This window comes from Lontra canadensis, unplaced genomic scaffold, assembly GCF_010015895.1.
Source record: "Lontra canadensis isolate GAN:19392208 unplaced genomic scaffold, GSC_riverotter_1.0 scaffold100, whole genome shotgun sequence".
NCBI lineage: Eukaryota > Metazoa > Chordata > Mammalia > Carnivora > Mustelidae > Lontra > Lontra canadensis.
The window spans coordinates 5,661,484-5,687,750 of NW_022631094.1; the positions used below are offsets into that span (position 1 = coordinate 5,661,484).

Here is a 26,267-nt window from a genome sequence, read left to right on the forward strand (position 1 = left end):
CAACTAGTCTCTCCATTTTCCACATAAGAAAACTGAGTCATAGGGTGATTAAGGAATCTGCTTAAGGTCACAGCACTATTTAATGGTGGCCTCAAAAGGATTCACACCTGTGCTGGATCCCTTCCTCTTAATTGCTATATGCAACTAAACTGCCTTACTAGCATCTTTGGTGAATCTTAAATACTTGCAAGGCACCATTCTACCCTCTGAGGATACAGCGGTCAATAAATAAAATTCGTGACCTTCAAAGTTATAATCTCAGAACAGGCACTCAAAGACAAAAATAACCTACCTAAACCAAAAAGTTAACCGGTCACTCTTATACTTAAAAGCCATTTGGTATTTTCCACTATAGATAGCACAAAGTTTAAACTCACTGACAACCTGGCATACTAAGCTTCTATGATTTGACCTTATTAGTATAAGCATCTTCTCAGCTTCCTCTTCTCATGGGACTCCTTTCCTTGACATCACAATCCAGTAACTTCTCTCTGCTTTGAGGTTAGTGAACTCGGCAGGCTGATTCACACACCCAGCCTTTACTCTTTGTTTTCTTTACCTAAAATTCTTCTCTTTTTCTTCCTCCCTCTTTCTACCCTTCACCTAACTCTTACTGATATCACAGCCTTGGTGTAGTATACCTGCCGTTAAAAAACTTTCCCTGGGGGGCACATGGGTGGCTCAGTCGGTTAGGCATCTGCCTTCAGCTCAGGTCATGATTGCAGGATCCTGGGATCGAGCCCCATATCAGACCCTCTGCTTGGCGGGGAGTCTGCTTCTCGTTCTCATTCTCCCTCTGTGCTCAACTCTCTCTCTCTCTCTCTCTCTCTCTCTTAAATAAATAAATAAATAAATAAAAACTTCCCCTGGGCCCAGTTAAACCAGGTTAGGTGCCCTATTTTATGTAGTACTTGAGAAAATTCTGACTTACCACTCTTAGAGCATTACCCAACCTGAACTGTAATTGTTGGAGTGTTTTAATTTTTTTTTTTAAGATTTTATTTATTTGACAGAGAGAGATCACAAGTAGGCAGAGAGGCAGGCAGGGGTGGGGGTGGGGGAGCAGGCTCCCTGCTGAGCAGAGAGCCCCATGCAGGTCTCGATCCCAGGACATTGAGATCATGACCTGAGCTGAAGGCAGAGGCTTTAACCCACTGAGCCACCCAGGCACCCCTATTGGAGTGTTTCTTAAAGATAAGGCCTATTTTGTTACTGTATACTAAAAAGTTGTCAATGTCCCCTTTATAATGGTTTTTTCCCTTTATAAAAATGGTATTATGCCCACTACCTGTAAATTATTTTAATGGCTACATGATTACCTTTTACCTTTATTCAAATTTTGACAGAATTAGAGTGACACTGACTTCTTTGCTAAAACCAACAGGTTTATGGTAGAGTGGGTATATATGCAGTGATAATCCATTTTTAGATGGATGGAAAATATGGAAGTCAAGGTGAGAAAAACACTAGCTTAGTGAAACATACTAGAATTTAATGAACCAATAGCTGAAAGTATGTTGAAACTATCTCCTCAATTCTCTGCTTACACAACAGAAAGCTCATATAATTAAAAATCTAAGTTCCTTTGTCTTATCAAAATGGTTTATATGTAATTATTCATGAGGAATTTATATAAGAATGATACAGAGCAAGTAAAGAAACTGGACCATGATCACCTCACTATTCTTCTACATCTCCCAAGCTGTCTGGTAATTCGTAAAAATAAATGAGTCTTCTTCTTCCCTGTGCTTTACTAAAGACCCCATCATGGTCCTATGCCTGACATTCTGCCAAGACAATTTCCATTCCCACTTAGATTACGTCCCACTGAGTGTCCACAAAGTTCTCATATTACCACCTTAGCTTTTTCCTGAGTTTCACCCAGGCAATATTAGGGATTTGGGGTTTTGTTTTGTTTTGTTTTAAAGATTTTGTTTATCTTTTGAGAGAGACAGGAGAGGGAACACAAGCAGGGTAAGTGGCAGGCAGAGGGAGAAGGTGGTCCCTACTAAGCAAAGAGCCTGATGTGGGACTCGATCCCAGAACTGAGATCATGACCTGAGTCGAAGACAGATGTTTTAACCGAGTGAGCCCCCCAGGCACCCCAATGTTAGGATTTTTAACACTTAGGCAGTACACAGGTACTATGCCTAAGGCGCATGAGTGTTATGAACCCTAAAAACAAATCACAGGCTCTAAATACCAGGAAAAAAAAAAAAAGAAAGAAAGAAAGAAAATATTGCAAAAAATATTCATGTCATTACATTTCCAAATAATATTATGTCAACATTAATTTTAATACCTACAAAATTTTCATTACATTTGAAAACAATTTAGACTAGATTTTCTCAGAACCATTTGTAAATATGTATGATTATCAACAGTAAATTAAATAATTACAAAAGTAATTTACATAAAAAGAGTTATCATATGACCCAGAAATTCCACTCCCACATATATACCCGAGAAAACATGGCCACACAAAAACTTGTACATGAATGTTCACAGCAACATTATTCATAAAGGCCAAAAAGAAGAAATTAACTCAAATGTCTATCAACAGATAAATGGATAAAGTATATCCACACAACGGATTATTATTCCACAATGTAAGAGAATGAAGTACTGATAGATGTTACAAAATGGATGAACATCAACACCAGACTTAGTGAATGAAGTTGCTCAAAAAAAAGAGGTCATCTGAATGCATCCTATGCTATATATATTATATATTCAAGCATTATTCAATCTACAAGTCAGCAAAATCCAGACTGTAGGAAATTACTGGATAATCAGATTTCTTCAATAAATATGCGCACATATAAGAAAGAAAAGAAAGAGAGGGAAAGAGATATAGAGGATGAATTTAAATCAGACTAAAAAGCACATTAATCAATTACAGTATGAATGAACTTGTTTGGATGCAGACGATCTTTTGTATTAAATTATGACACCCCTGGACACTTGGATAATGATGGGATATTTGATAACCTTAAATAAGTAATTTTTAACTTTTTATAATGATAATTATAAAATGAGGTTTTTTTAAATTGAGAGTCCTATTAGGTCATATTCCAAAATATTTATGAATATAATGAAATGCTATCTGAGATAGGCTTCAAAATTAACAGCTTGTGGGACACCTGGGTGGCTCGCCCGTTAAGCATTTGCCTTCAGCTCATGTCATGATCCCAGGGTCCTGGGATGGAGTTCCACAACAGACTCCTTGCTCAAAGGGGAGTCTGCTTCTTCCTCTGCCTGCCACTTGCCCTGCTTATGCATGCACCCTCTGACAAGAAATAAAATCTTTAAACAAAAAAAACTTTTAAATAAAAAATTAAAAAATTAACAGCTTGGTTATGAATATTTAGGATGAGTGACAAGTACAAGCAGGTTCATTATACTATTCATTTTTCTGTATATATTTGCAATTTTCCAAAGGAAGGGGGTAAAAACCCTTCTCCTCCTCATCATAAACATGGGGTGAGGGGAGTACATAAAAGAAATAAGAAAACTCAGTTTCTGAGAGATACTAATCTAAGAGATCCAACATGCAATCAATATGCATCCTAAGAAAATCAGAACAAGCGGCGCCTGGGTGGCTCAGTGGGTTAAAGCCTCTGCCTTTGGCTCAGGTCGTGATCCCAGGGTCCTGGGATCGAGCCCCACATCGGGCTCTCTGCTCAGCAAGGAGGGAGCCTGCTTCCACCCTCTCTCTCTCTGCCTGCCTCTCTGCCTACTTGTGGTCTCTCTCTGTCAAATAAATAAAAGATCTTAAAAAAAAAAAAAAAGAAAAAGAAAAGAAAAGAAAATCAGAAGGAGAGGTAATTATCAAAGATAAAAAAAAAAAACACCCTAAAACTGAAGAACATGAGTTTTCCAATTAAAAGGGGTCTACACAGTACCCACAATATTTAATTTTAAAAATAAATAACAGGCGGGGTGCCTGGGTGGCTCAGTGGGTTAAAACCTCTGCCTTCACCTCAGGTCATGATCCCAGGGTCCTGGAATCGAGCCCCCACATCAGGCTCTCTGCTTGCCAGGGAGCCTGCTTCCCCATCTCTCTCTGTGTCTGCCTCTCTGACCACTTGTGATCTCTGTCTGCCAAATAAATAAATAAAAATCTTTTACAAAATAAGTAAATAATAAATAAATAAATAACAGACACCTCTTTTTGCCATATTAAAACATTGAGGAAAAAGAAAAGATTTCAAAAGTTTTCAGAAAAGAAGAACAGGTTACAGCAAACCCTAAGTTGGAAATCTTTAGATTTATCAAGAGCAACACTGGAAGGTGGAAGGTAATATAAAGCTATGCCTTCAAAATTCTCAAGGAAACTGACTAACCACCTAGAATTCTCTATTTTTTTTTAAAGATTTTTATTTATTTATTTGACAGATGGAGATTACAAGTAGGCAGAGAGGCAGGCAGAGAGAGGGGGGAAGTAGACTCCCTGCTGAGCAGAGAGCCCATTGAGGGGCTTGATCCCAGGACCCTGAGATCATGACCTCAGCCGAAGGCAGAGAGGCTTAACCCACTGAACCACCCAGGTGCCCCTAGAATTCTCTATTAAGAGTTCTATCTATTTACTTCCCATGCAGCCTTTTTAAACAGGGAAATAGAAGATATATTTTATCAGGAGGGAATGAAACAGATTAAGAAAGACTTGGGATCCCAGAAACAGAAGGATCTAACAAAGGAGAAATAGGAATTTTTCAGAATAGCTACTATACAGAGCTTAAAAACAATTTGTCCAGAAAGACACTTAAGAATAAAGGGCTGCAGGAGAGTTGTCCCAAGAAAAGGGGCAGGAGGAACTAATAGATTGTCTCTAGTGGCAATCAACTTTTCTTGTAAAGGAGTAGATAATATATACTTTAGGCTTTGAAAGCCAGTCAGCCTCTGTTACAACTAACTCAATTCTGCCATTGGAACACACAAGCAGCCACAGACAGTAGCAAATGAATGAGCATGGTTGTGTTCCAATAAAACTTTACTTACAAAAACAGGGAGAGGAAAGGATTTGGCCCCTGGGCCATTATTTTGCCTTGACTCCTTCCTTCCTCACCCCTCCTCTCACTGCATAACATATTTGGACACTGCAAGGAGTTAGCAGCTCTGGTGGAGAATCAGGGGATAATTTAGGTAGATTAAATTAAAAACTAAGAGAAGTTTAAGAAAATATTTCCTAGTTATAACACAAAAAGCCTGAATCATTAAAGAAAAAACTGGACTTCCTCAAAATTAACAACATCTGGTCTTAGAATAATGCTGGCAAGAAAATGGTAAATATATAATAAATAGATATAAACCTAGTTATAAAGGGTAGAAAACAAAAGTGGTAAAAATAACTATAAATATAATAATTAGTTAAGCAATACACAAAATAAAAGGATATAAAACATGACTTCAAAAATATAAAATGTGAGGGATAGTAAAAATGTAAAGCTTTTTAGAATGCACTCAACCTTAAGTTGTTATCAACTTAAACAGTTACAAACACAGTTGTTATATATAAGCCTCATGGTAACCACAAAGCAAAACAAAAGATAAACAAATGGTAAAGATACACAAAGATAAAGAAAAAGGAATTTAAGTGCACCAGTAAATAAATTCTCAAACCACAAAGGGAGAGAGCAAGGAAAGAAAGGAACAAAGAGGAGCTGCAAAACAGCCAGAATACAATTTACCAAAAAATGGCAGTAAGTGCATACCTACCAGTGTAAATGGACACAACTCTCCAACCAAAAGACAAAGAGTGACAAAATGGATTTAAAAACAAGACCCATCTATATGCTGCCTACAAGAGTCTCACTTCAGATTTAAGGAGACATACAAACTGAAGGTGAAGGGATGGAAGATACTCCTTGCAAATGGAAACAAAAAGAAAGCTAGGATAGTTAAATTTAGAAAAAAATCAAAAAGCAAGTATCAACCTTAAACATGTTAGACCAGGTGACTTAATAGATATATACATAACATTCCACCCAAACACAACAGAATCCATTCTTCTGAAGTGCATATGGAACATTCTCCAGGACAGATCATGTATTAGGCCAAAAAATAAATCTTAATAAATTTAAGAAGACTGAAATCCTATCAAGCATTATTTCTGACCACAATGGCATAAAACTAGAGATCAATAACAGGAAGAAAACTGGAAAATTCACAAATTTAACAACATGCTATTGAACAACCAGAGTCAAAGAAGAAATCAAAAGAGAAATAAAAAGAGACTGAAAAGTATGGAAAACAGAACATACAACATACCAGAACTTGTGGGATACAGCAAAAGCAATTCTAAGATGGAAGTCTGCAACAAATGCCTACCCCAAGAGACAAGAAAAATCTCAAACACTAGCTTCACACCTCAAGCAACTAAGAAAAAAAGAGCAAAGGAAGCCCAAAGTTAGTGGGAGAAAGGAAAGAGCAAAAATCAGAGTGGAAAAAAGTTAAATAAAGACTAAAAAGATAAAGAAAAGATCAATGAAACTAAAACCTGATTCTTGGAAAAAATAAACTAAAGTGACAAATCTTTAGCTAGACTCACCAAGAAGAAAAAAAGAATTCAAAATCAGAAATGAAAGAGAAGACATTTCAACTGATACCATGGACACACAAAGGATTTTAAAGAAATGATTATGAATAAATAATATGTAAGCAAATTTGACAACATATAAAAAAATGGATAAATTCCTAGAAACATAAAACTTACCAAAACTGCATTATGAGGAAATAGAAAATTTAACCAGACTGATTACTAGTTAAGAGGTAGCATGAGTAATCAAAAAGCTCCCAGCAAACAAATGTCCAGGACCAAACAGCTTCACTGGTAAATTCTACTAAACATTCAAATAATTAATACCAATTGTTCTCAAACTCTTTCAAAAAACAGAAGAGGAAGGAAACCTTCCAAACTCATTTTATATGGCCAGTATTATTCTGACACCAAAATGAGACAAGGATGCCATAAGAACAGAAAATTATAACTGATATCCCTGATGAACATAGATGCAAAAATCCTCAACAAATATCAGCAAACCAAATTCAACAATACAAAAGGATCATATACCAAGATCAAGTGGAATTTATTCAACATCCTCAACGCAATCAATGTGATAAACCACATTAACAAAATCAACGAAAAATATTATATGATCATCAAAATAGATGCAGAAAAAGCATGACAAAATTTAACATCCATTTATGATAAAAACTCTCAACAAAGTGGGCTTAAAGGGAATGTACCTCAGCACAATAAAAGCCATATACTAAAAGCCTATGGCTAACATTGTAACCATTGGGGAAAGCTAGAAGCTTTAAGACAAGGATATCTACTCTTACTACTTTTATTCAACATACTATTGAAAATTTGAACTATAGCAACTAAACAAGAAAAATAAGTAAAAAGCAACAAAATTAGAAAAGAAGTAAAACTGTCAGTATTTGCAGGTAACAATATTATATACAGAAAATTCTAAAGGCTCCACCAAAAACCTATTTGAAGGAATAAACTAATTCAGTAGTGTTGTAGGACACAAAATCAGTATATAAAAATCTGTTGTATTTCTATACACCAATAACTAACTACCAGAAATCGAAATTAAGAAAACAATCCCATTTACAATTGCATCAAAAAGAACACCTAGGAATAAGGGTGACTGGGTGGTTCAGTCCTTAAGTGTCTGCCTTCAGATAGGGTCATGATCCCAGGGTCCTGGGATGGAGCCCTGCAACAGGCTCCCTGCTTAGTGGGAAGCCTGCTTCTTCCTCTCCCACTTTCCCCTGCTTGTATTCCCTCTCTCTCCATCCCTCTCTGTCAAATAAAAAAAATTAAAACAAACAAACCTAGAAATAAATAACCACAAAGGTGGGAGAACCTGTACTTTAAGACACCTTACTATTAAGACACTGATGGAAGAAAAATTGAAGAAAACACAAATGAAAAGATATTCCGTGCTAAAGATATTCTGTGTTGGGCACCTGGGTGGCTCAGTCATTAAGCGTCTGCCTTTGGTCTGGGTCATGATCCCAGCGTCCCTGGATCCAGCCCCGCACCAAACCGCACCGTGCCCCCTACTCAGCGGGAAGCCTGCTTCTCCCTCTCGCACTCCCCCTACTAACCTCCCTCGCTGTGTCTCTCTCTGTCAAATAAATAAAATCTTAAAAAAAAAAATTGTGTTAAAACATCCATACTACCTAACTGACTCTACTGAGTTGATGTAATCCCTATCAAAATTCCAATAGCAGGGATTCCTGGGTGGCTCAGTTGGTTAAGCTGCTGCCTTCCGCTCAGGTCATGATCCCAGCGTCCTGGGATTGAGTCCCACATCGGGCTCCTTGCTTAGCGGGAGCCTGCTTCTCCGTCTGCCTCTGCCTGCCACTCTGTCTGCCTGTGCTCACTCTGACAAATAAAAAAAAATAATAAAATCTTAAAAAAAAAATTCCAATAGCATTTTTTTTTCCCATCTGTATGGAACAAAATAACACAAACTTATAGATACAGAGAACAGACTGGTGGCTACTAGAAATGGGGAGTAAAGAGTGAACAAATGAGTGATGGGAGTCAAAAGGTACAACCTTCCAGTCACAATACAAGTCAGTCCTGGGGATGTGATGTGCAGCATGAGGACCACAGTTAATAATACCAAATGTTATGTATTTGAAAGTTGCTAAGAGAGTAAATCTTAAAGTTCTCAGCACAAGAAAAAAAATTTTTCTGATTACATAACAGATGTTAACTATACATACTGTGATAATCACTTGGCAATATATACAAATACTAAAATCATTATGTTGTAAGCCTGAAACTAATATATTATATGGCAATTATGCCTCAACAGAAAAAAAAAAAATGAACGAAAAGCTACAGCCTGGGAGAAAATATTTGTGAGATACAGATCTGATATAGGACAGATACACAATACACACACAGAGGATTACTACCCAGAACTCTCAAAGAACTCTATAAAGAATGCTCAAAGCTCAGTAATAATAAAACACACAATCCAAATAAAAAGCCAAAAGACCCAAAGAGTTGAGAAATACTGATAGCAAATGAGTACATAAAAGATGTTCAATTTCATTAGTCATTAGAAAAATGCATATTAAAACCTCAACAAGATACCACTAGACACCTATTGGAATGGGTCAAAAATCCGACAGAATCAAATGCTGATGAGGATGTGGAGCAACAAAAACTCTCATTTGTGCAAGTGGAAATTTAAAATAAAATAATGTCTTAGACAGTTTCTCTTAAATATACACCTTTCATTTAACCAGTAATCCCCTGAGTATTTATACATTAGAAATAAAGATACAGATTTACAAAAAAAAAAAAAAAAAAAAACTAAACACAAATTTTTATAGCACCTTAATTCATAACTGCGCAAAACTGTATACAACCCACTGCCCATCAACTGGTGAATGAAAAACAAAATATGGTATCTCCATGCTGTGATGTATTATTCACCAATAAAATGGAATAAATTACTGATATATAGACAAGAGATGATTCTTAAAAGCTTTAGCTAAGTGAAAGGAGGATTCATTTGACTAAATATTATATGATTCAATTTACATTACATTCTGGGAAAGGCAAAAACACATGGACATACATCAGATCACCGATTGTCAGAGGCTCAGGAAAGACTACGGAAGAGCAACAGAAAACTTCTGGGGTGATATTAATTGTGGTGGTACTTACAGGACTATAAAAATTTGTCAAAATTCAAAGAACACACACAAAAAAAATTCAAAGAACATTTTTCTATGTCTGTTATTCTTCCATAAACCCAACCCCTCAAACTCAAGATGTTCATCCTTCCGTAGTATCCCACATCTCAGCAAATATCAACAACCAGAGTTCCTCAAGCCAGAAATTTTATTCTTTCTTGATTTCTCTGACTCTCCTCTACAAATCAATCCAATAAATAAGTCCTGTCTTTATCTTCTAGCCAATTCTTGAATTCATGCACTTCTTCCCATTTCCACTGACATCACCCTAATCCAACCCACCACCTCTTACCTGATCACTGCCATAGCTTCCTAAGTGACCTGCCCGTATCCTCTTTTGACCCCTTGATACATGTCACATACCATGACCAATGTAAACTTTCCAAAACACAAATCTGATTATTTCATACACTCGGCTTAAAATCCTTCAAAGACTCTAACTTACAATCTTTGGCATGTATCTTATATTTTATTGTTTAACAAAAAAATTCTCTGCTAATTTATCGCTCTGACATCTTTCCCATAAAAGTTGTTAAATATTTTAATAATCTGATAACAAAGATTTTAAAACAAGTTATCAGGGTTTTTTTTTAAGATTTTATTTATTTATTTGACAGAGAGAGATCGCAGGTAGGCAGAGAGAGAGGAGGAAGCAGGCTCCCTGCGGAGAAGAGAGCCCGATGTGGGGCTAGATCCCAGGACCCTGGGATTATGACCGGAGCTGAAGGCAGAGGCTTTAAACCCACTGAGCCACCCAGGTGCGCCAAAACAAGTTATCAGTTTTAAGAGAAAAGCTAAGTAGCCTACCGTAAAGATGAGAATAAAAAAGTAATCAGGAAAATCAAACTGTTAATCTATCTAGATTTCCAATAGAAATGTTCTAAAATCTCGGGGCACCTGGGTGGCTCAGTCAGTTAAGTGTCTGCCTTCGGTTTGGGTCACGATCCCAGGGTCCTGGGATGGAGCCCCGCATCAGGCTCCCTGCTCAGCGGAGAGCCTGCTTCTCCCTCTCCCTACTGCCGTGCCTACTTGTGCTCACTCTCCATCTCTCTATCAGATAAATAAAATCTTAAAAGAAAAAAAAAATGTTCTAAAATCTCTTTTAAGTTTTTCTCCTCACTACACATACTTCATTCCTCAGAACACTAAAAGCTGACCTGTCACTTAACTTTCCAGTGAGTTTTAGGTTTCTGAGGCTGAAAGAGAGCTCCAAAAGAACATGTTACTACCACAAGTATGATGTGTTAACACAGCCTGATGAAACTGTTTTAAAAACAAATTTACAAATAATAGCAGAAATAAAAAACATAACTTTGCCAAGATGGGTGGATCTTAATTTGAAGCAATATTGTTCTTCATTTGGATATTTTTCTTTTTTTTTTTAAAGATTTTACTTATTTATTTGATGAGAGAGAGCACAAGTAGGCAGAGCGTCAGGCAGAGGGAGAGAGAGAAGTAGGCTCCCCACTGAGCAGAAAGCCTGATGTGGGGCTTGATGCCAGGACCCTGGGATCATGACCTGAGCCAAACAGACACTTAACCAAGCCACTCAGGCACCCATGAACATTTTTCATATAAAGAATTGATTTGGATAATTACATTTCAGCAGGTAAAGTAGTAAAAGATTCTCAAAACTTTCCATTTTAGGTAGAGAATTGATATACACAATTGGATAAATATTTTACCTGAAGTATAAACTACTTTAGTAAAACATATAACCATGTTTAACATGTTGATGAAGGTGACTACACCTTAATTACTGATAAATGCTTTAGTATGCCACATTTCAGTTGACTTCCAAAAGTATGATTTACAAATAATGTAAAACGCTAAACACTTAATATTGTGATTCTTTTTTAAAGATGTATTTGAGAGAGAGTCCACACGTGCATGCACACATACAGGGAGGGAAAGGGGCAGACAGAGAGGTAGAGAGTCTCAAGCAGACTCTGCACTGACAGTAGAGCTCCATGGAGGACTCCAGCTCACCACCTTCAGATCATGACCTGAGTGAAAAGCAACAGTTGATGCTTAACCAACTAAGTCACGAAGGCGCCCTGTAACTCTCTTTTCAGTGCAAAAAAAAGAGAGAGAGAGAGAAACGAAACTACCAAATGATGACTTTTTACGTCAGTATTGATCACTATTGCCAAAAATTTGGCCAGTCCAAAAATTACAATACTGGGACCTCAATTAATTTCAGGTACTCAATATACCATAATTAGCTTTTCAAATGACATTTAGTGGGCTTAGAGAAGGTTATATTCTAATTAATATCATTATAATTAATATAATTTGAAAGAAAATACTTAAGGCCCCATACAGGACATTATTAACTTGCAGTATTTTCCATTTGCATAGGAAATGCTACCTCTACTACATACTGACTAAAAATGCTTCTGTCATTTCATATAAAAATAAGCTCCAAAGTTGCATCTAAACAATTTCATCTTACTGTATTCAAATGAGTGAACCAATAGAGTCAAAAGATATCTTTGTTATCTGATGAGGCATGGGGTACAATGCTTTTTGTTGTAACAAGATTTGATCCATGGAGCTCTTAGTACTCCACAAATGTCATTTCCATCATTTGTTAAAAAAAAAAAGACAAGACAGAAGTAGGGGAAAAACAGTAAAGAGAAATACAGTAGACTCTCATCAATCTCAGTTGGCAAAAAGTATATTGCAGGAAGAAAACCCTTAAGTCTCAAAGAAAAGGAAGGACAGTGGGGAGTAAGTAATGTATTTATACTACAATATGTAAGTTGTAGAAGGCAAATGCTTCCAAAATAAACCCATCTGACCAAAATTAAAGACCATTCTCTCTTCAAACTTGAGATTCTCTCCCAAGTCTCTACAGACTGTACTTCTCAAGTTTTCACACTGCTCTCATTAGTATGCAGTTTAATGTCCCTTTTACCTGCTTTCTCTTTTTTTCTTAATATTTAAGCAAGGAATTTAAGACACCAACCAGCCTTTAAAAAAAAGAAAAGAAAACCATTCTTATATACCTATCTCAAATAAGTTAAAGAACTTGAATTTGTCTAACTCCCTCAAAGGCAGGCAAGCTCACACACTGCCACACATGCTAGACAAAGCTGTGACCAACCAGCCTTTTCACAAAGAATTACATGATCCAGGGCACAATTTTTCCTAGGCCTGATCTTCTACCCAAACATTAGAAAGGGTTACCCGAATCATTCTGTCTTTGCACTACCCAAAGAATTGCAGTATTTGTTATCCTATTCTTTGAGAGCTAAATTAAATGACATATATTTAAAAATCTTGGATTTAAATCTTTTCTCACAAATATAGGCTAAGATGTTAAGATTAATAGTAATTTGCTTTTCTGAGTTGTTTGTTATGGGTTACATAGTTTGTACGGAGGACGGAATCACAAACTAATCAGTTTCTACTGGTTTATTATTAGCTGTAATAAAATTCAGATTCCTTGCTTCTCTTCCAATTCCTACCAACTTTATCACTATTTCTCAACTGGTCCTTTTTTCCATTCAAATTAATATACCTGGGAGCTGCTATATATTAATTCCCACTTAAATCCTGACACAGCTCTAGAAGACACAGACATGAGAGAATAAGAAAAGGTGATACGGCTACAGCGGATACACAACAACTCTGCTGACTACCTCCTGTTTAAAATTCCAAAAACAGCATGGACAACACAACCTCTTACAATCCCATTCTTTCACTTAAGTGTCCATTAAGGTAAAGAATAAAGGCAATCCAGGGGCACAGGGATGGCTCAGTCAGTTGCAACCAGGTCTCAAGTCGTGATCACAGGGTCGTGGGACTGAGTCCCATGCCCATGCCCCCCATTTAGGGTTCTGTGCTCAGTGGGCAGTCTGCTTCTCTCTCTCTCTCTCTCTCCCTCTCCCACTGCCCCTCCCCCTGCTCATGTTTGGGTGTGCGCTCTCTCTCTCTCTCTCTCTCAAATAAATAAATTTAAAAAAAAATAAAGATAATCCAACACACAAGTTATAAAAAAGAAATAAAAATGACACCAATTCTCCTACAGGAGAGACCTGGAACAGGATGTACTTTGCCCATGACTTATAATCATCATAACAGCATCTAACTACAGAGTTGTTAATAATAATAATAGCAAATCTTTATTGGCTTGCATATATTCCAGAAACCATGCTAAACACATTTTACACATTATCTCAATTCCTCAGAATAATTCTAAAATGACTATTATTCTCTCTGTTTTAAAGAAGAAAAGACAGAGATTTAGAAAATTTGGGTAAAATACATACATAACTATTAACTAGCAACCCCTGAATCTGAATCCAGATCCATCTGGCTTTAAGATGAAGCTCTTACCCCTGTCCTCTACTGCATTTATTATTTGCCATTGCAAAAACTAGAGTTGGCTCAGAGGAAGTGGATGAGATGATAGTTCAGCCTTCTAAAAGCAGGCAAGTCCCACCTAAAAGGCTGAATGTCTTAAGATGGTGGAGGAAGTTTCTGCCAGATGTCAAAACATTAAGAAAGAGGGGCACGTGGGTGGCTCAGTCAGTAGAGCATGTGACTCTTGATCTCAGGGTCAACTCATGATCAGGTTGAGAGTTTAAGCCCCACATTGAGTAGAGTTTACTTAAAAAACAAAACAAAACAAACACGCCATCCATGAGAAAGAAAGAGAGGAAGGAAGGAAGGAAGGAAAACACTGGTCTCAAAAATGAAAAAGTGTGAATCAAGAAACTAGTATGCTAAACTGGCTCTTTCAATGACAGTGTGATCCCAGGCTAGTTGCTATTTCATTTTCTCCATCTGCACAACATAAAAAGACAATATTTATAAATACTTTCCAAGTTTGCTGGGTAATGCTAAGTTTAGGTAGTATTATTCTCTACTGTTTTCTGTAATTTAAGTTTTCCATCCATGTTTTTGAACCTAATGAAGACCAAAACTGTACCATTACTGAAATCTTTATGCCTTTACTCTTTCTCATACTTTATTCCCATATATCAATTAAAAAGGCTTTCTTTCATTCCATTTTTCTTATAAGCAGTTCATTATAATCTTCACCTATTTCAGATAGGAAAAAATGCAATTCCTTTCATCATAATGCCACACCATTTCCTTAATCCTCGATTACCTTCTTTATAACTAGTTTTTAGCCCTCTAAAATTTAACTTCCAAACTAGCCAAAGTTTGGACATAACTAAGTGCCAACATAAAGCCATCTATTGATAATCCACACAAAATACACTGTCCTTACTTACATGCAAACCTTAACTCAAAATGGAAGAAAGGCCTATACTTAAGATCTAAACATATAAAAATAGAAAATTCATAGAAGAAAACACAGCAGGAAAGCTTTGGCATCGGATTTGGGAATGACTTCTTGGATATGATACCAAAAACACAAACAAAAGAAAACACAGATAATTGTTCTTCATCAAAATTTAACTTTCATGCATCAGAGGACACTATCAAGAGTGAGAAAATCCAGAGAATGAGAGAAAACATTTACATCTCATATGTCTGAAAAGAGATTAATATCCTATATAAAGAATACCTTAACAACAATAACAAATTTTGAAATGGGCAAAGATCCTGAATAGACATTTCCCCTGAAAGATACACAAATAGCCAACAAGCACATAAAAAGATCTTCAACATCACAAGTCATTAGCGAAATGTAAATCCAAAATACAATGAGATGCCACTTCACACCTAGTAAGATGTCTATTATCACAGCACTCAAACAAGCCAAAAATGGAAAGTAACTAATGTTGGTGAGGATGTGGAGAAATTGGAATCCTTGTGTAATGCTGGTAGGAAATGTAAAATGATGCAGCCACCATGGAAAACATTTCAGTAGGCTCTCAAAAAACTAACTACAGAATTACCATATGAGAGCACCAATTGCTCTTCCAGGTATTTACCCAAAGGAAACGAAAAGCAGGGAATGGGAAAGATACTTGTGTTACAACATTCACGGCAGCATTATTCACAATAGTCAAAGGTGGACAGGACTCAAATGCCCATTAACAGAAGAATGGATAAGCAAACTGCAATACACATAAAAGGAATATTAATAATTCATAATAAAGGAGTAAATTCTGATACATGGTACAACATGGATGAACCCCAAAAACAGTATGTCAAATAAGATAAACCAAACAAAAAAGAACGAATACTATATGATCTTCCTTTTATATGGTAACAAAGGAGACAAATTCATAAAGACAAAAAGTAGACTACAGATTACCAGGAGCTGGCAGGAGACGCAATGGTGAGTTACTGCTCAATGGTTGCACTTTCTATTTGGGATAATGAAAAAGTTTTGGAAACAGTGGTGATCGTTGTGAAGACACTGTGAGTATAATTACTGCTAGTGAACTGTACACTTAAAAATGGTTAAAATGGGACATTTTCTTATGTATATCTTACCACAATTAAAAAAAAAATACAAAAAAGGTACTGTCCTGGGGTGCCTGGGTGGCTCAGTGGGTTAAGCCTCTGCCTTCGGCTCAGGTCATGATCTCAGGGTCCTGGGATTGAGCTCCGCATTGGGCTCTCTACTCAGCGGGGAACCTGCTTCCCCCACTCTCTCTGGCTGCCTCTCTGCCTACTTGTGATCTCTCTCTCTCTGTTAAATAAAGAAATAAAATCTTTAAAAAAAAAAAAAAAAAAGAGGCACTGTCCTTCTCAGTCTTTAAAATCCAGATCATATGGACAACAAAGTTCTGATGCAAAAGAAATATCTAAATCTCAGTGCAAAGTGATCTCTAAAAATTTTTTAAATGTAATTAAACAATAGTTAGAACTACAAAGATAAAATATGATTAATTTTGATTTATACTTTTACCAAATAAAAGAAATATTCTGAAAGATAGCTTAACATGTTTTTTAAGGTTCAGGACTATTTGGGGATCTTCCTGAACATCACTATAATTCATTATTCTAGTAACTTCATACCAAAGTATGCTCTATTTCTCACTCTCAGAAAATAGTAATTATAAACAAAAGGGGACAGCTAGCATAAACTCTATAGTGTTTGGAATCAGAGTTATTGGTATAAACTCATAGTTTTTCATAAATGCACACATGGATTAAAAAGATACACAAATAAACATGGATGTTTGTGTATGTGTGAGTTAATGTGTATATATACACATATATTTCTAGCTCTGTCTGCTAAGAAGGCCTAACAGGAGCAATGACACCTCAGTAGCAATAAGCACACATCACATCCAGATCTTGGTTTCTAAATATCTCCAATAGAAAGAACCAGAGCTCCTAGGACAAATGACTGATTCTAGGTCTCAGCAGGGAAATGGAAGATAAACCTAGAAAATGTTATCATGTCAGAAAAAAAATGCTTTCCTAAAGAAAAGAGAATGGGGGCATGGTGAAAAAACAAAGAGTCAACCTGAAGACCATACCTGGAACGATCTGACAACAAAATAATGACAGCATTAAATTATAAACCATAGAATAAAACAAGTATCTATGACTCAATACTAATATAAACAAATTACTAAATAAACAAGAAGGGGCAGGTCTTCTCTACAGAAAAATTCCAATTAATAAATGTAGAAGGAAATGAGAAAAACAAAATCACTATCAGGTGAACACCATTACAGTAACTGTTACAGGCAAGATCTACCAAAGAATACTAAAAACAAATGGGCAAAGGTTTGAGGAAAAAAGGGATAAACACACAGTTTCAAAGAATCTCCCCAAGATACCTTGTAATTACAAAGACAAAAATGGTGACTTTACAAGTAGAGAAATTTGACAGACATGACATCCACCATATGAGAATTAACATCACCTCAAATAGGATATACTGACATTCTGTACTCAACATCAATAATGTTGAATGTAGGACTCAACATTACACTGCACATTACTTCTATAGTATTTTTGTCAAAAATGCAAAACTTCAATAAATCAAGAAAACATCAGACAAAACCAAACTGAGAGACATTCTACAAAATAAATGACCACACACTCATCACTAGTGTGAAGGTCATGGAAGAAAAAAAGACTCTTATAGATAAGACTAAGGAGACACAATAACTAAATGCAATGTAAGATTCTGGACTGAATCCTGAAACAGAAAAAGGACATTATTAGAAAAACTAGTAAAATTCAAATAAGGTCTGTAGTTTAGTTAATAGTATTGTACCAATGTTAATTTCCAGTTTTAATCACTGTGCTCCGGTTGCATAAGTTATTAACATTAGGGAAAGCTGGGTGAAAAGTACCTAGGTGAAGGTACAGATTTCAAAATTTTTTTAAAAAATTGTTGAAGTATCCTATACATTTTCTCCCTCAAGTGAGTTAAAACAAAGTTGAGAAACTCAATAAGTATTTACATAGAGTAAGTAAATCCAACATTTCAATATCTGAAAAGCAACCTATGTTGAAACAAGACTTTAGTCATTAAGAGATACTTATGTATTTATAGGTGCTAGAGATGCTGTCTTCAAGAAACTTATAGCTGGTAAGAGAAACAAAAACAATAAATTGTCAACTTCGTTGAAAAAAAAAATTCTGACACACAATCAGGCTACAATCCAATGATTAAATAACAAGAGTAACATCATTTATGATGTTAAAGTATATAAATGAAAATCATTTGGATAACTAAAATCTTCAAATAAAACATTAACACCTATACATTTACAGAATTTAAGTTAGCCTAACACACTCACTACACATATTTCAAATGGTAGTCTTATACGTAATTAGTGTCTAATGCTTCAAAAAGTACTATTAAATATTTTCCATTAAAGATTCTATTTCTTCAACCTAAAAAGCTAGTAGCTTACTTTAATCTCCAGCAAAAAAAGAATACAAGAGAAGTAAAGATAACAAAAATGACCTCAAAAATCAAACTGAACAAAACAATTCTTAAATCAAGTACAATCTCAGGGGCGCCTGGGTGACTCAATCAGTTAAGCACCTGCCTTTGACTCAGGTCATAATCTCAGGGTCCTGGGATCAAGCCCTGCATGAGCAGGTCCCTGCTCAGAGGGGAGCCTGCTTCTCCCTCCCTCTCTGTGCTCTTTCTCTCTCAAGTAAATAAAGAAAATCTTAAAAAAAAAAAAAAAAAAAAAAAAAAGAACAATCTCAGAAAAAAACAGATATATTTATATACCAAGTGACTGGCTAATAAAGAGAGCTAACTGAAAATCAAAATGTCAACCAACATATAAAGCATTATAATTATATTCATTAAAAAATATTCCCTCTCTTGGGGCGCCTGGGTGGCTCAGTGGGTTAAAGCCTCTGCCTTCGGCTCAGGTCATGATCCCAGGGTCCTGGGATCGAGCCCCGCATCTGGCTCTCCGCTCAGCGGGAAGCCTGCCTCCTCCTCCTCTCTCTCTCTCTCTCTCTCTCTCTCTGCCTACTTGTGATCTCTGTCTGTCAAATAAATAAATAAAATCTTTAAATATATATATATATATATTCCCTCTCGGGGCTCCTGGATGGCTAAATGGGTTGATCCTCTGCCTTCAGCTCAGGTCATGATCTCGGGGTCCTGGGATCGAGTCCCGCTTCAGGCTCTCTGCTTGGCGGGGAGCCTGCTTTCTCCTCTCTCTCTCTGCCTGCCTATCTACCTACTTGTGATCTCTGTCAAATAAATTAAAAAAAATCTTAAAAAAAAAAAATTCCCTCTCTCCTCCTCTGGGTTAGGTCAATCAACAGGGTTCAACTGCACCCCAAAAGTTATAGCAGACGCTAATGATCTTAATCCTATTCAGTCTCAAAACTTCTAAGGATCAAAAGACCTACACTGTTCTAGTCTCTCCAATAAGCCTTCCCAAACACAAAGTGGTAACAGAGGATGACTCTAAATATTCTTAAAGATAATAATACAAGGATTATGCTAACATCTGCAATATAATAGAAACATTACTGTTAAGATTCAAACCCAGGCAAAGAGCCAGATCACTCTGAACAGATACATTGATTAACTGATTACTGAGCAAGGATTCAGTCATACATCTCAAGTATCAATAACTTGTTATAAATCTCTAACATTCTAAGTTTCTGCCTGTTTTTCCTAGACATAACAACAACCAGTTAAAAGTCTTTATAATATTAAGATTCCAGGGCTGATCCTGTCATCAATTTTCTTGAATTTAATTGACAGTAGATACATGAAAACACTGCCTTCAATTATAATCAGACATTTTCCAGTGTATAAAGACAACAGGCAGATAAGAAAGGTAGAACACAAAAGAAACAGTGCAAACTTTTGTAAAAAGTCTCATAAAAAGTAACAGCTCTTTAAACAACACCACATCTGTAGGTCCAAAACTCAGCAGGGACCAACTTAGAAAATGCTGCAGTATTCCAGGGCTTTCTCCACTTCTCTCTATATTCTTTCCTTAGTTGGTCTCAACCTGTTTCATAACTAAACACCATTTCATACTCTAAAAAATACAAGGAGTCAAAGCAGATGAAGTATGCTACCATTTTGACAAAGTGGGGAGAATATAAACATATTTGCTTTATATGTACATAAAATATATCTTTGGAAAGGTATGTAAGAAAACATGGACCCTTTTTAGCACCACAAAAACTGGGTGTTACAGGATACAAGAAATAGGGGAGATTTTCACTCTGTACCTCACCAAACATTTTAAGTCTTGAATCATGTGAATGTAGTTTTTATTCAAAACATAAATAAACCAACAGATAAGTGCTGATGATGCCCGATCTCTTTTTTCTTTCCTCATCAGAATTTAAGTCCCAGGAAGACGGAGATTTTGTCTACGTTTTCACTACTATATTCCCACTGCCAGGTCCACTGCTGGTGCTTGAAAAACATTTATTGAATGAATGACTTCTTAATCTCTTCAGTAAACTCCAGATGGTATATCCAACTGCCTACTTCTTACCTCCACTTGAACATCTAACATGTCCTACTTAACACGTATCTAACCTTTCCCCCCATATAACATGCTTCCCTCACCGCTTTCTCATCTCCATTCACAGCATCACCACCCTCCAGCTGAAGTCCAAACACCAGGAATCACCCCTGTCCCAACCAACTGCACTTTCATGCAAGCCTCAAGTTCAATCAATGCCATTAGCTCCAAAATGTACCTTAAAAATCTTTAACCTGATCTAACACACTAGTCACTAATCTACCATAGCCTTCTAACTGGTCTCTCTGCTTCTTTTCTCCCCTTATCCAGTCTTCCCTGCAGTCAAACTGTCAATCAGACCAGAGCAATTTCAGTTTCACAAAAATTCCAATAGCTTTTCCATGTGCTTTAAGAATAAAATCCAAACTCCTTTGGACAATAAGGCCTCACCAGATCTGGCCCTTGGCTATGACCTAACTTCTTATCCCCCACTAGGGTCCACATGCACTGAGCTTCTTCAGTTTACTGACCCCAAGCTTGACACCACCTCTGAGAACTTCCCTGTGCTGTTCTCTCAGAAAGGGAATACTCTCCCCTCAGACTTCCAAAGGCTAAACCCTTCTGACTTGTCAGGTATCAGGTCAAAGCTCACCTCAGACAGGTCTTTCCCAACCACAGCATCTAAAGTAGTCTTCTCTCAGTCACTACCACAACTTCCCATTTTATTTCCTTCATTGCACTTAATGATTCTCTGAAATTATTTTTATTCCTTATGTCTTATCAGTCTCTCCTCCCCCACCAGAATTGAAGCTCTAGAAGGACAGAAACTTCACAAGTCTTGCTTATTGTTGTATCCCTAATGCCCACAATAATACTTGATACATGAACCAGGTACTTAAATATTTAACTGATAAAGAAGGCAAACTGACTTTAAAGAAGGTCCACAATATTTAATTTAATAACAAACTGGTGAGGATAAAAGACATGGATAAACCATCTTAACTTCCATAAAATACTGAAAATCAACGGAGGCTGGAGAGTGAAGTAAGATTATTTCAGATGCTTCTGAACATTCAAATACATAGAAAAGGTATTTTTCACACACTATGTGCATGCACACTGTAGCACTGCTACAGGGAAACTAAATTACAGATACACAGCATCTGAAAAGAAAAAAAGGGTAACTCAAAACACTGTGTACATCTGTAATTTCACCTCTGAGTCTTTCGGAAGGGTCTTTCAAACACTGTATTTGAGTAAGAGAGGCAAAGTATAATCAATCTGTCTGCCTTGGAAAGAAATCTGAGATTCTAAAGGATAGGGTATAGCCTTTTGAGTGTTTTAAATACCTATTAGGTAGTCAGTAGTCAATGAGAACAAACTGATTATTTCCCATATTTTACTCTGAATGTACATTTGGGACAGATGTAGTTCAAAGAATTTTATACTGTCAAGTCAAAGCTCCTAAAGTGAATGTTAATATCTTCAAATCTTATCTATTCTAGTTACCTAATCTAATTATGTTCAAAATGTAAACTTATACGGTACCACCCATCAACTGGTAATAGTAATCCCTGAGGGAAAGGAGATGATTTGACAATAACAGTGTGCAATTTACGGATGTTTTATTTACATGCACATATCGGTGGGGTTGTAGGGAATGGTCCAGGCTCCCTAGCGTGTAAGTGCTCTGAGAAGTCTAAGGATCTTATTTCACCAGACCCTAACTGTAGAGACAGGTCTGGAGTGCACGTAGGTTACTCCTCCCCATAGCTATCAATCTTCGCTGTCTGCGGAAACAAAAGTGAAAATACTCGTGGAAAGGATGTAAGAGACTGATGCCCCCACACACACCCCCAAACACAGAGTTGTGTATGCGTGTGAGCTCGTAAACAAGGAGAAGAGTACACGCACTCTCACCTTCCCTCCTTCGGAAGAAAATGGGGCCGAGGGAGGGGCGGCCAAGGCCGGGTAGGGGAGGCCCGGGATCCAGTCCAGGGGGTGCCGGGCTTAGGGGTCAGCGCTCCGGGGAGCCGGGGTCACTTACGGGACACCACCTTCCCCCGCCGCCCCGCTTCCATCCCTCTCCCCTCCCCCCTCTTCGCCCCCAACTCCTTTCCTCCGCCCCATCCCCGCCACCCATTAACCGGGAAGGGAAGTTTCCCGGAGCCTGCAGCCCGGCTCCCCGACCCTCAGCGGGGTTACCTTCTGCAGAAGCGGGACAAGGGACAGGGGATAAGGGGAGGGGGAGGCAGCCCGAAGGAGTGAAGGACGAAGCCCCCGGCGAGGAAGGTGGGCGGCGGCGGCGGCGGCTGTCAGCTCGCGTTCCCCTGCTCACAGCGCTGCCATTACTGTGCGCCGAGGCCGCCTCCCCGGCCGGCCGCCGCCACCGGCCCAGGAGACACGGGGGGTGGGGAGCGAAGCCTGGGGAGCCCGCGCGCCGGACGCTCACCTGCCACAGCGGGAACACAACAAAGCTCAAGGCCGCCGCCGCTGCCGGACGGGACAGGGGCGGCGGGGAAAGGGGAAAGGGGAGTAGGACGGGCTGGTTACGGGATCCGTAAAACAACCGGCCTCTGGACCCGGCTTTCCCCCCCCCCAACACACACCCTTTGGGCTCCTTCTTCCGCTACCTCAAAATCCCCCCTCAGAAAGCAATGGTAGAGTCCGCGTTACGGCAAGCGCAGGGAGCCAGAATTAGTGCAATTGCGAAGGGCCGCGGAAATCAGTATTTAAAGTGACTTCTTGCGGTATTCCCGGTTAAGGAGACAATCACGGTTCGCTGAGCCCAAGAGACTCAATACCTACCAAGTTTTGGCACTACTAGTAACAATATATCAGAAAGGTGTTTTCAACAAAAGTGCGTTCCCTTTGAGTTGTTTGAAATCCATGTGAATATTCTGAGACCTACAATCTCCTTGCCAACACTACCATGGGCTTTTCAAATTGTCAAAAATATGTTAGCAAAACTATGTTCCCCTCTGACATACATCTTTTCTAGTGGGTTTCTGTCTATAGATAAATACTGAGACATAAATATATTTTAAATAAAGGAACTTCTCTTCACAGTCTTCACCACTGAGTCCCCACCTCCCCAAAGCCCTTACCACATCAGTCTAAAAGGTGTTAATTCCTTAATTTTAACACATAATGTTCAAAAAAGTGTAGGTTCACCTATCTCCTCCTCATATACACAGAGCCACAGAGAACAAAAGCCTGGATTTATTCCTTATTTGCTTTCACATCCACAAGATCTTAGAGTCTTGTTATTCAAACTTTCTCCCTTCCAACCCTCTTTTTCAAAACTATTTGCACCAACCCTTTAAGGTCCATTAAAAATCCTGTTTGCTTGCTTGTCCATGACTGCATCTCTCTGATATTCTCAAATAAACCTATCTTTTGCTGGTAAAATAACTGGCGGTTTGAGTTGTAAGATTAACAATCGCTTAAAGACTTTAGTGCTATTAATAAATAGGACTTTTTGATAATGTATGATGAGATGTCACCATATGAAAGGTCTACATGACACAGTGAACCAATATTTTCCAAATGACCAATGCAGGCCATTAAAAGTCATGCATGGATAAAGGATCCATTTAAAGTGCCAGGTAGGGGCGCCTGGGTGGCTCAGTGGGTTAAAGACTCTGCCTTCGGCTCAGGTCATGATCCCAGGGTCCTGGGATCGAGCCCCGCATTGGGCTCTCTGCTCCGTGGAAGGCCTGCTTCCTCCTCTCTCTCTGCCTGCCTCCCTGCCTGCTTGTGATCTCTCTCTCTCTGTCAAATGAATAAATAAAAAATCTTTAAAAAATAAATAAATAAATAAATAAAGTGCCAGGTAGACCAATGGATAGATCAATATATGCATGTGTGTATACGTGTGTTGCACACACATAGAAACAAAGTACAAAAGATTCTCTTATATGATTTCAGATTCTTCATTGCAAATAACCTTTAAGAAATTACCACTTAACAAATGTTCTGTAACATCAGAGAAGAATATCCACATTTAACGGGAAAGACTATTAAAGGCCTCCTACTTTTTTCATATTCTTGAATCATAGGAAAGTTTTTATCAAGTCAGATATTAAAGACATATGCAAAAAATGGAAAGCCAGGGGCGCCTGGGTGGCTCAGTGGGTTAAGCCGCTGCCTTCGGCTCGGGTCATGATCTCAGGGTCCTGGGATCGAGTCCCGCATCGGGCTCCCTGCTCAGCGGGGAGTCTGCTTCCCTCTCTCTCTCTCTGCCTGCTTCTCTGTCTACTTGTGATCTCTCTCTGTCAAATAAATAAATAAAATCTTTAAAAAAAAAAAAAAATGGAAAGCCATGTCAAGAGAAGTAGAATATCTTAAAGTAGTTCTTTTTCTGTTTTTTTTTTTTAAGATTTAATTTATTTATTTGACAGAGAGATACACAGCAAGAGAGGGAACATAAGCAGGGGAAGTGGGAGAGGGAGAAGCAGGCTTCCCATGGAGCAGGGAGCCCCATGTGGGGCTCGATCCCAGGATTCTGGGATCATGACCTGAGCTGAAGGCAAATGCTTAATGACTGAGCCACCCAGTGCCTCAAAATGGTTATTTTTCATATAAACATGTGATGTATGTTAAACTGTTTGCATTTACTACTTTTTAAGTTAATAATTGGGGTTTTAAAATTTCTTCTTCTAACATGGTAACTAGTGCTAGATATAAACCACATAAATATAAGCTCTTTGAGTCCCTCAATAATTTGGAAGAGTGTTAAGAGGTCCAGAGACCAAAAAGGTTGAGAACAGATGCCCTAAGTCTTGAACTTCCCTGTCCTGCCACTTTCCTTTTAAACTCTAGCTGGATATATGAATTATCATGAAGGGTGCCAAACATGAATCACTATAACACCCCCTATTTTTTTTTTAAGATTTTATTTACTTATTTGACACAGAGAGAGAGAGAGAAAGCAGAAGCAGAGGGAGCCGCAGAAGGAGAGGGAGAACAGGCTCCCCTGCAGGGCTCGATCCTAGTACTCTTGGATCATGACCTGAGCTGAAGGCAGACGCTTAGCCAAATGAGTCACCCAGGCACCCCTAACACCTCCAATTTCTAAATTCCAGAGACCTCTCAACCCTTTAGAGCTATCCAGCCTATATAATAGGGAAATACATTTTGAAAAAACTTATAGTATCTAAGCCTTTTAATACTAAATTGAGATTAGTTTTTCCTTCCAGAAAAGAAAGATATTGTTTCTGGCCAACCAATGGTTGGTCTTTACCCTCAAACCTAACTCAAACCTTAGTTCATCTGTGAATCCTTTCTCTGTTTTAATTTTTAACAGAAATTACATATATCACTAAAAATGTGTTTTGGCTTTGTAAAATGTTTGTTGATTTCATTTATTCTTTTCTTGATTTCTTAAAATTTTTAGAAAATGTTTAAAAAGAGAGAGAGAGAGAAAGGAAAAAGCCCTACCAATACTGTAGAAATAGAGTACCATATTTAAGTTGACAAATACTCTTCAAAATGTTTTCCATGAATATAATTAAAAATGTTTATGCAAATCAGATCATATTATAGATGTGCTATTTTGTAGGCAGCTATTTCACTTCAAAATCTTTCTGACTTTGGTCTGAGAACATTAAATAATTGTTAGACAAAATGATTTATAAGTTAGTATTTAAAGAGGAAAATCAATGAAAA

The 26,267-nt window shown here is 37.7% G+C and overlaps 1 protein-coding gene across 3 annotated transcripts in view; it reads right to left on the reverse strand.

The window, feature by feature from the left end:
- The window catches only part of CUL2 (cullin 2), a 104,875-nt gene extending 81,679 nt beyond the window's left edge, over positions 1 to 23,196 (reverse strand). The window contains exon 1 of one of the 3 annotated variants that reach the window (XM_032837901.1): positions 23,050 to 23,196. The gene's annotated coding sequence lies outside the window, so the exon portion shown is untranslated. Of the gene's footprint in view, positions 1 to 22,517; positions 22,658 to 22,802; positions 22,986 to 23,049 lie in introns of those variants that run through there. The other 2 variants (XM_032837900.1, XM_032837902.1) reach the window with 2 other exon arrangements.
- Between the last annotated feature and the right edge of the window lie 3,071 nt (positions 23,197 to 26,267).